The 11,341-nt window shown below is 40.0% G+C and overlaps 1 long non-coding RNA gene across 1 annotated transcript; it reads left to right on the top strand.

Annotated features, from left to right (window-relative positions):
• Positions 1 to 2,871: 2,871 nt before the first annotated feature.
• Positions 2,872 to 10,258, top strand: LOC122553966. The gene is made up of 3 exons (XR_006312882.1): positions 2,872 to 2,936; positions 9,207 to 9,298; positions 10,155 to 10,258. It is a non-coding gene; the product is annotated as an uncharacterized LOC122553966 (long non-coding RNA).
• The last annotated feature ends 1,083 nt before the right edge of the window (positions 10,259 to 11,341 follow it).

Here is an 11,341-nt window from a genome sequence, read left to right as displayed (position 1 = left end):
AGCTATAGTTATGACATGTTAATGTGGAGCATCAAGTGTTTTTGTTTGGTGCAAATATCCACATGCTGTGACTATAAAAGGCACAATCAGGCAGTTCTGTTTTGAGTTGCTGAACAGATGGAATTTTTAAAAAAACGCTCTGACTTGCATGCACCCACACAAACAACATAAATTACAGAGTGGGGTGGATCAATTAAGTATTTTAGAGTTCAGTAAATTTAGACAGTATAAAAATCTTGAGAATAGGCGATTTGCAATTTTTTTTCCAAGGCTGTATTTGGTAGCCTGCTGCATTTGGCATTGAAGTGGTTTAAAATTATAGACGGATAATTAATCTGCTCTTCTGCAAACAACAGCATTGTGTTGTATATCTTTAAACCTCTGAAGCGCTTAGTTAAGTGATCCAAGTAAAGTCCTGGGTAGTGTATTCCAATGATTAGATCCCCCTACAATGTGGAAACAGGCCCAAAAGGTCTACAACGACCCTCTGAAGAGTAACCCACCCAGACCCTCTGACTAATGCACCTAACACCATGGGCAATTTAGCATGGCCAATTCACCTGGCTTGCAGGAGGAAACCCACACAGACATGGGAAGAATGTGCAAACTCCACACAGACAGTCACCCGAGGCGGGAATCAAACCTGGGACCGTGAGGCAGCAGTTCTAACCACTGAGCCACCACTCCACCCAATGACACCACAATTATTTAAAAGCCATGTCATTTTTTATTTATGCTTTTCCGAGACTTAGGGATGACTGTAAGTTCTGACAACAATGAATTTGCAACCTGTTGTGAATACTGTTTGTGTAGCTGGGGGTTCAAGTAACGTCCAGACAAACTAGAAGCAAGGAGTTGTTTACAAGTGAAGACGAGCTGCAGAAACAGTGGATAAAGGGAAACCAGTGGATGGATTGTACTTGGATTTTGAGAAGGCACTTATAAGGTACCACATGGTAAAGGATCATCTGTAATTATGGTGATTTTAACGTGCATATAGATTGGGCAAATCAAAGTAGTCATCATACCACATAGGAGCAATTCCTAGAGTATATATGGGAGGGTTTTCTGGGCCAATACTTTGATAAACCAACTGGAAAACAGGTCTCCTTAGGCCGGGTATTATGCAATGGGAAGGAGTAATTGGTAAGTGTGAGAAACCCCCTGGGGATGATATCATGGGATTATTCATCAAGATGGAGAATGAGGTCCTTGATTCTGAGAGAAGGATCCTGAATCTTAGTAAAGGAAACTACAATGGTATGAGGTGTAGTTTAGCTATGATGGCGTAAGAAATGTAATTGAAAGGAATGACAGTGGATAGACAATGGCAAACATTCAAAGAATGAATGGGTGAGTTACAAAAATTGTTTATTCCTCCCTGGTGCAAGGGACTGAGGGATATGGGGAGTGCGGGGCTGGAAATCAAGGTATTGAGCTTGATGATCAGCCATGACCATATTGAATGGTAGAGATGGGTCGGGGAGTCAAGTGGCTGACATCTGCTCCTATCTTCTATGTTACTATTTTTCCATGATTATTGTGGCAAATAAAAGCTCTTGGTGTAGGTGAGTTGTGAAGAGAGCAAAAGGAGCTTACAAAGGGATATAGGGAGGGTAAGTGAGTCAACAAAAATCTGGCAAATGGAATACAATGTGGAAATTGGTTCAATTTTGCAGAAAGAATTTTTAAAAACCCAAGTGGTAAAAGACTGCAGAGCTCTGAGATAGTAACAGATCTGGGTGCCCTCAGGCAGAAATCACAGAATGTTAGTCTGCAGGCACAGCAAATAATCCGGAAAGCTGATAGAATGTTATGGTTTTTTTTGTGTGGGGAAGTGAATGCAAGAGTACAAGGTTATTCTTCAGTTATACAGGACATTAGTGAGACTGCATCTAGAGTACTATATATGGTATTAGTCACCATAATTACGAAAGGATGTTTATGTGTTGGTGGTAGCTCAGAAAAGGTTTACTAGATTAATACCTAGAAAGCGCAGAATGGCTTATGAGGAAATGCTAGTCAGCCTAGGACTGTACGCTGAGTTTAGAAGAGTCAGAGGTAACTTATTGAAATGTATAAGATCCTGAGGGGGTTTGACTGGGTGGATATTGGAAGGATGTTTCAACTTGTGGGGTCATTTAATTACCCATTTAAGACAGAGATGAGGAAACATTTTGTTTTCTTTCAGAGGGTTGTGAGTCTTCCTCAAAGGGCACTAGGTGCATAGTCTTTCAATATTTTTAAGGCCGAGGTAGATAGTTTCTTCATTACCAAGGAGACGAAAGCTCATTGGGGATATGCAGGAATGTAGAGTTGAGGTTAAACTTAGAATGGTCATGATCTTATTGAACAGTGGAGCAGGTTTGAAGATTCTGATGGTCTACTCTTATTGTTTCACATGTTCATAAGACCATAATGCAACATACAAAATTCCTACAGAACTTAGCAGGAGAGATGCAGAGATGCTGTTTCGCTTTGTGAGGGAGTCTACAACCAAAGAACATGAACTCAGGGTAAGGAGTTACTCATTTTTCACGGAGTTAAGAAGGAATTTCTTACCTCTGAGAGAAGCGGATCTGTTTAATCCTTTACTGCAAAGGGCTTTAGAAGCTGAATCATTAAGTTTCTTCAAGACTAAAATGGTCAGATTTTTAATCAGTAAGGGAAAAAGGCAAGAGAGTATGATTGACGAATATCAGATCAGCCATGGTCTCATTGAATGGCAAAGCAGACTCGATGGGCTAAATGGACTACTTCTGCTTCGATGCCTTAAGGTCTTATGACACTGATTGCTTTTATGAGGCAGAGAATCATTGTCATTGATGATTGGTTTCTAATCCACAAATCAATGTGATTTGTTGTCAGGTGGCAGAACATCTTAGACTGTGAGCAAGGGAGTGAGACTGTCAGACTGCAAGAGAAACAGCAGATCGGTAGTAGCCAAAACCTCTCTCTCTTCCTTTGTAATAAGTCACTTTAAGTATGCTTCTCCGGTTTTCCCTTCACCCATTTGTTTTTTTTTCCCTTTTTTATGTTGTCTGTTTGTGTAAGAGGGCATTTATAAGGGGTTTAGAGTTTAATTTGTAGCATTTACTCTATTTAATGTAATTGTTTACTTGTAGCTTAAATCTGATTACCTTGAAATAAATAATGATTCTTGTTACGTATAGAAAGATTGCTCATGCTTTCTATCATCCTGGGTCTGAAAAGCAGATGGATTGGGGATTTTGTATATTTCTTTTAAAAACTTTAACATTTGTGACAATCTCAGGATTAACATGGCTGCTCGACAGTGAGTTGTGACAATTAGATTATAGCTGGGAATGCTCTGTCAGCCAGGGTCTAACTGTCCAAGTGATCACATCTAACAGTTAGCCTCAATCCAGTTGAATCTTGCCAGTTAATTTTTCTGAATGCTGCTAATGGAATTGCCCCATCAATTCTTATCAAGTCTGTTGTTTCTGCTTTTCAGTCAGGTTGTCTCCATTTCAATGCTCTGCAGATGCAGAAGGTACATTGAGTGAATCATTGACTCCAACTAACGTCACTGTAATGTGACTTCAATTTTTGTTTTATAAAAAATCTCAATTAGTCTTCCAGGCAGTGGATTATATTATAGAATAATCACTTTTTTTCATAAAGCACAGTTGATTAAAAAACAAACGAATGATCGAATAACCTGTGCTTTTTAATGACTGAGAAATCCAGATTGATTAGGAGTTGGGGAGAACAAAGAATTTAGTGCAGTTTTGGAGCTTGATGGATTTTTCTTTATTAATTCAAGTGATGTGGGTGGTGTTGGCTGGCCAACAGCTATTGCCTATCCCAAGATATTGTTGCGGGTAAATCACTACCAGCTACCTTTAATTTGACTATTTATTAAGAAATCTCACAGATTATCAAGTACTGACACAATGATTTAAATTTTATTGCATATAGAAACTAAAATAAGACCCCTCACGTAACAAGTTAAGCCTCACTTGGCTGTTACCCAATTAATGATGGAATCTGACCAGGATTTCACCGGTAGTGTCTGTCCCTGAAAGTGTCCAGAGTTTGATCCTTGTGCAGTGTTGTTCTTCGAAGTTCTGCTCCTGATTTGTTCTGGCGTTGGATTCTTATACAGTTTTTCGCTCTTTCATGTTTGCGGTCTGACATTATTGATGATTGAATAGATTCTTTCATCCCCATCATTGATTACTCTTTTGGAGACCTCAAAACTATAGAAAAAAAAATAGAACATTACATGCCCTTCAGCCCTTGATCTTGTGCCGACATTTTATCCTACTCTAAAGATGAAACTAACCTACATACCCTTCATTTACTATCATCCATTTGCCTATCCAAGAGTCACTTAAATGTCCCTAATGTATCTGACTCTACTACCACTGCTGGCAGTGCATTCCATGTACTCACCAGTCTCTGTGTATAGCTTATCAGAAGTAGCTCCCCTGTTCCTCTTACGTTCTTGGTTAATCTTCTGTTTAAAACAGCTTTTCCTGCAATTAAACCCTTTAATTCAGAATATTCCTACTGCAGGCAGACTTAATTACCCATTTGTCATGAAGCAGTACATTATTAAGCTGTTGTTATCTTCTCTTTCCCAGGAAACATCTTGTTTATGTTGGTCCTTCCCAGGGATGGTTAATCTGCATATTGTTTTTATAGAGTCTTGTAGCCATACAGAACAGAAACAGACCCTTCAGTACAACTCATCTCACCAAGTTTCCCAAATTAAAATTAGTCCCACTTTCCTGCATTTGGCCCATATACCTCTAAGCCGTTTCTATTTATGTACCTGTCCAAATGTCTTTTAAATGTTGTAACTGTACCGGCATCTACCACTTCCTTTGGCAGTTCATCCCACATTCAAGCCACCCTCTCTGTGAAAATGTTGCCCTTCAGGTCACTTTTAAAACTTTCTTTTCTCACCTTAAAAATATGCCCTCTCGTTTTGAACTCCTGAACTCTAGGGAAAAGACATTTGCTATTCACCTTTCCGATGCCCCTCATAATTTTATAAACCTCTAAAAGGTCACCCCTCAACGTCCTATGCTCCAGTGAAAAAGGTTCCAGCCTCTCCAGTCTCTCCTTATAATTCAAACCGTCTAGTCCTGGCAACATGCTAATAAATCTTTTCTGAAACCTCTCTAATTTAGTCTACTGAGTGCTTTATCTAATTAGAAAATAGATTTAATGATGCTCAGGAATTGAGTTAAATTGGGTCCAAAAATTCTCTTAACTCATCCAAGACAGATTAATTCATTTATAACTGTGTCTCCTTGCCCCTTTCATCTTAAGAACTAGCTTATTCCAGAAAGACTTATCACTGATCCTTTCAATCCATGAAGTTATTAAAATTGTGATGTTCATTGTAATGCAATGCTCTTGAGAAGGTGGTGATGAGCTGTCTTCTTGACTCTACAATCCATTTGGTGTAGGTATACCCACAATGCTGTAAGGGAGTGAGCTCCAGAATTTTGACTCAGTGACACTGATGGAATGGCAATGTATTTCCAAAGTCAGAAGTCACAAGACATCAGGTTATAGTCCAACAGGTTTATTTAAAGTAAGAAGCTTTTGGAGCAATGCTCCTTCATCCAGTCCTGTTCTGCTGCAGAATGAAGGCACAGAGAAATCAAGCAAGAACAAAGGCCAGGATCAGTAACAACCTCCAGCGCTGTTCAACAGAGCCCACACGAAGACATTGATGCAGAAAGTTCCTTTCAGGATGGACAGAAAGTACAAGAAGCCCATAGACTAGCTCCTGAGATGTCATTCCCTCTAGTTGAGTGATACACATTACCAATAGGTGAAGATATCATCACAGAATTGTGTCATCTATTGGAACAGGACTTGTGATTTGAAGGGGTAATGGTCATCCTGTCCTGGTGGCCATCAAGGTGACAGCAGCAACTCAGCTTTATATAACTATCACTTGCAAGGATCCTCTGGAGACCTGCGTGTGAGACTTCTCAATTCTTTGCACATAAATAGGTCAAGGCTGCAGCCAATGCATTTTGAGGATGCGCACTGCTTTGTCTTATTTCTCCATGATGCAGACTGTACTGCAGCCTAGGGATTAGGCTTTAACAACGTGGCTGTCTTTCCCCAGGTGCAGGGCACTATAGGCTGTACACAAACAGCTTTGAGAGCGTCATATCATAATGCAGTTGATTTCGTTGAGGGAAAGAGTTTCATTTTGTTAATGTCCAAGTTACCTGAGAAGTCTGTGCCAGGTACCTTGAAAGCTGTCAGACTGCCTTAATCCTTAACAATTCTTATGCTCCTGCTTTACTTCAAAGGATGATCCCCTGTGAAGATTAATAGACAAAGAATTGTGGATGCTGGAAACCTGAAACAGAAACAGAAATTGCTAGAGAACCTCAACAGGTCTGGGAGCATCTGTTGAGAGAAAGCAGAGTTAACGTTTCAGGGCCAGTGACCCTTCTCCAGAATGGGTGCCAGTTCTAAAGAAGGATAACATGGCCTAAAACATTGATTATGCTTTCTGTCTACAGATGCTATTGAAGCTCTCTAGCACTTTGTCTTTGTGCCAGACAAGGATGGTTACGAGGAGAAAAGGGCTACCCTCTGCAAACATGGCTGATGACTCCATTACACATCTCCCTGACTGAGTCTGAAGTTAAATAAAATAATGCCCAATCTTCCAACTGGGCCAATGAAAATCAGATGATAGACCTTGTGAAGATGAGGTTCTTTGTTCTTTGAACTGGTCAGAGAAGGCCTACAGCAGAATCCAGACAGTCTGCACTGTCTAATCCTTGGCATAATTGGAGCAGGACATGAAGGGATATAATATGAGCTGAAGAGCTGGAAGAATGGCGTCATTCTTCTCAGGAGGAAGATGAGGAATGACCTGAGGGAAGAATTTTGGAGCTCCTGTATGTGGCTCCTTTTCTAGCTACATGCCAATTGGCACCACCTGTCTCCAGGGGTATCTGCAGTGAGGTTAATGTCCCTCATCTCCTAGACATTTTTCCATTGATGATGAGCACAATTGGCTATGGTGATGGAGTGCTGGTTTACATGATATTTTTGGGAGCCATTGGGCACACAGCTGGACCTGCCTTTCCCTGGCAATTCCACTCTAAGAAAAGGCATGCACAGCAGATTGCTGGACTCTTCTGACCTCTGATTCAATTTACTGAATGTCTCCAGCAAATTGTCTGTTGCTTCTGAGTGTGTTTATTAATAAATTTATTATTGATCAACACCCATAGGGTCATCCTCTGCCTTGGGGTGCGTGGGTGCCTGGTCTGTTTGATCATGGGTTGACCTCAGACTTAGGACTTTGTTCACACACCACTGCCTGCACCTTCACCTTAAAACTATAGATTTTTGTTTTCTGCTCCAGTGCATCTCATTCTAAATCTGAAATACATTCTGTCATTCTTTGAAGTATTCCTCAATGATGAATGTTGTCATGAGAATTTCTTTGCTCGGGTCCATTTGATCTTTAGATTGCTAGCAATGATCTTCCCAGTACTCTCAACGCTATACGGCTACATTGGTCAGTCTACAGGTTTCATTCAGATTACCATTGCTGCTCACCATATTTTAGATATTAAAACAGAAATTGCTGGAAAAGCTCAGCTGGTCTGGCAGCATTTATGGAGAGAAATCAGAGTTAACATTTCAGGTCCAGTGACCCCACAGATACTGTCAGACCTGCTGAGCTTTTCCAGCAATTTCTGTTTTTGATTTCCAGCATCCACTTTCAAGTTATATTTTATATATTTTTAGTCAACTGATGTAGACAAGTCATGACATACCTCTCAAGCAGGTGGGAATTGAACCCGAGCCTTCTAGCTCAGAGGCCAGAGTAGTGGTACTGTAGCACAGCACTCTCAATTATCCTTGAAGAAACTTCTAATCAATTTGCTGAGACATGCTGTGACATGTGTTTGGAGCAGGTAGGGCTCCTGGTCCAGAGGTAGAGACATTACTTCTGCACCACAAGCATCTAGGCTGACATATATAATCAGATTTGCAACAGTGGTGCCCATTGTATTGTATGTACTGCCAATATTTCCTAGCTATATGTTTCTCCATGGCTTGTATGGTCCAGGGTAGATGAAGATAGCAATTTTCTAACGTAACTAGAAGAGTCCCTTGTAATAAACAAGAATTAGTTTATTGCATCTTTGCAACTATTTACACATTACAAAGATATGGTATACATTAATACATAGACTGACAGAAGGACCTGATTTTAGGTTTGATTCCTCAAAGATCCTTTGTTACTTTTCCGACCAGTCCTTTTGACATCACCAATATATGGGTATGCAATCGGCATTAACCCTTTCAGATCCATTAACAACATTAATATCATTTCACCTCTCTTAGAGGAGCAAAACAAATGTAATGTCATACCAAAAAGAAAGTACCAGAATTTATCACTGTAAAATGTTAAGAACTTTGAAGTTCATTTGAAGTGTGTGCCTTCAGCACAGGAATGCATGGGTGATGGGGAGCTTATCCAATATGATCACTAGTTAAATAAAAGCAAACCACCCCAGATACTGGAAATCTGAAACAAGCTCAGGAAATGGTGGAGAAACACAGCAGGTTTGGAAGCAGCTGTGGAGAAAGAAACAGAGTTATCATTTCAACTTTGATGTGATACTTTGAAGAGACTCTCTCCACAGATGCTGCCAGACCGGTTGTGTATGACCTGCGGTTGTAGATTTTGATTGATTCCTGAAGAGATGTTTGAAAAATGTAACCATTGCCAGGAATAAAGCAACCACTAGCACAAATGTACAATAACCCTTCACTCCACTCTATAAGCGAGCTGGTAAACATGAAATGCTGCAGATTTTTTTTGGAGTCTGAGTATATAGTGTGTGCTCATTTATGTGTGTCAGTGACATGGTGGCACAGTGGTTAGCACTACTGCCTGACAGCGCCAAGGACATGGGTTTGATTTCAGCCTTGGGAGACTGCCTATGTGGAGTTTGCATGTTCTGCCCATGTCTGCATGAGTTTTAGCTGGGTGCTCTGGTTTCCTCCCACAGTTCAAAGACGTGCAGGTTATGTCAATTGGCCCTGTAGTGTCAGGGATATGTATGCTAGGTGGATTAACCATGGTAAATAGGGGTTACAGGAATAGGTTGGGATGCTCTTTGGAGGGTTGGTGCAGACTCAATGGGCTGAATGGGTCTCTTTTCACACTGCAGCGTTTCTATGATTCTAAGATCGTCTCCCAGTTCCAAATAGTGCTGAGCTGAGCAAAGATGAATCAGGAACAATCCTGAAGAGAGTTATGAAGGTAAGTCAAAGACAGTGAAGACTTGAAGGACATATTTGATGGATGTCAGTGGATATATATTATAACATTGAAATTATGTTAACAAATATTCGTTCGACGTTTCAATTGCTTGCTTTACAAAATGTTAAAGTAATGTGGAAATTCTATTGCTGTAGTAGGTTATTAATCAACATAGTACCAGTTAGCTCAGTTGGCTGGATGGCTGGTTTGCATTGCAGAGTGATGCTGACACTATGGGTTCAATTCCCATACAGCTGAGGTTACCATGAAGGATTCTCCTTCTCAACTTCTCCTCTTGCCTGAGGTGTGGTGACCCTCCAGTTAAACCACCACTAGGCATCTCTCTCTCATGAGCAAACAGCCCTATTGTCTGGTACGACAATGGTGACTTTACGTGAATTCACAGAACGGTTTAATTCATGGCCTCACTTGCAAGGGAAAGTATGAAAGGATATTGATGGAACTTCAATGAAGAGAAGATGCTTAAAGCTAAGATTTAAACAGTTTTACAATTGGATTTCTATTATGGGGAATGCTGTAAATAAAATATTGATCTATTTGGGAAATCTAACTGTAGTCACATTGTGAGAGTACCAGAATTCAATAACTTTGAGCTCTGGAACAAATACAATCATCTATCCTAAACACACCAATGAGTTTTGACACATACATTTTCTCCCTGTATTGAACCATTTAAAAATAATGTTTATTTTTACCTATTTCATTCAATAGTTCTGTTCATGTGTTTACTTCTTGTCCACTAACAAAATCTAAAGCAACTAGATAATATGATATGATTTAGTTCAGTTATTCTATTCACTCCGGCACTGCTTGAGGAATTATTTCTGTCTTCCAGATCAACAGTTCTGCAAAAGGAAATTCATCACTCCTCCCATGGCTGCATACGTTTTACAAGCACTCCCAATCTGTCCCATGCAAGTGATTTTCAACCATAACAGAACTAAAACCTAACTGAAATATAAAGATTCATAATCATTGAATAAGAGTTTTATCTGATGGCTACTTGGGTGGAATGTCAGGCGTCAAAATAGCTGGCTTAGTTTACACACAATATCAGAAAAGAATGTGCTGCCGGCTGGCATGATTGAAAATGACTGTCACTGGAAGTAATAATACCTGATGGAGCAATGAATACAAAAATTAACATTGCAACTTTAATTTTTAAGAATGTTATAAATTTTTCTGTCAAGTTTGACTCTCGCACATGGCCAAAGATCATGACTAAAAGTATTATGGCTCATTGAATGTAAAAAACAAATTGGACTACAAAGAAAATATAAGTAAACAGTCTGGACAAAATGGCCTCCTTCCTATCGGAAAGATGTTGTGAAACTTGAAAGGGTTCAAAAAAGATTTACAAGGATGTTGCCAGGGTTGGAGAATTTGAGCTATAGGGAGAGGTTGAATAGGCTAGGGAGCATCGAAGGCTGAGGGGTGACCTTATAGAGGCTTATAAAATCATGAGGGGCATGGATAGGGTAAACAGAGAAAGTGTCTTCCTTGGGTGAGATGGGGGAGTCCAGAACTAGAGAGCATAGGTTTAGGGTGAAAGGGGGTTACATGTATGGAATTAGCTGCCAGAGGAAGTGGTGCAGGCTGGTACAATTGCAACATTTAAAGGGCATCTGGATGGGTATATGAATAGGAAGGGTTTGGAGGGATATGGGTCGGGTGCTAGCAGGTGGGACTAGATTGGGTTGGGATATTTGGTCGGCATGGACGGGTTGGACCGAATGATTTGTTTCTGTGCTGTACATCTCTATGACTCTAAGTGGCAAACTTATCATCATCAATTTTGGCTGTGACAGCTCCATACAGAAGCCAGTCTTTTAATAGTTATTTAAGTCATGCGTTTGTAAAGGTGGTGGTATAAATTTATCATCCTCACAAAAAAAGATAACACAGAAACAAGATAAATATGTATCACTCCTGCTGTTTTAGGGCCATCTGTTCAGACTGATATAGGAAATTACAATGAACCCTGTTAGAATTATCAAGAATATTTGCCCACAGTGCTGTGTT

Source organism: Chiloscyllium plagiosum, chromosome 10, assembly GCF_004010195.1.
Source record: "Chiloscyllium plagiosum isolate BGI_BamShark_2017 chromosome 10, ASM401019v2, whole genome shotgun sequence".
In the NCBI taxonomy this organism is placed as follows: Eukaryota; Metazoa; Chordata; class Chondrichthyes; order Orectolobiformes; family Hemiscylliidae; genus Chiloscyllium; species Chiloscyllium plagiosum.
This window is presented reverse-complemented; position numbering and strand designations above follow the sequence as displayed.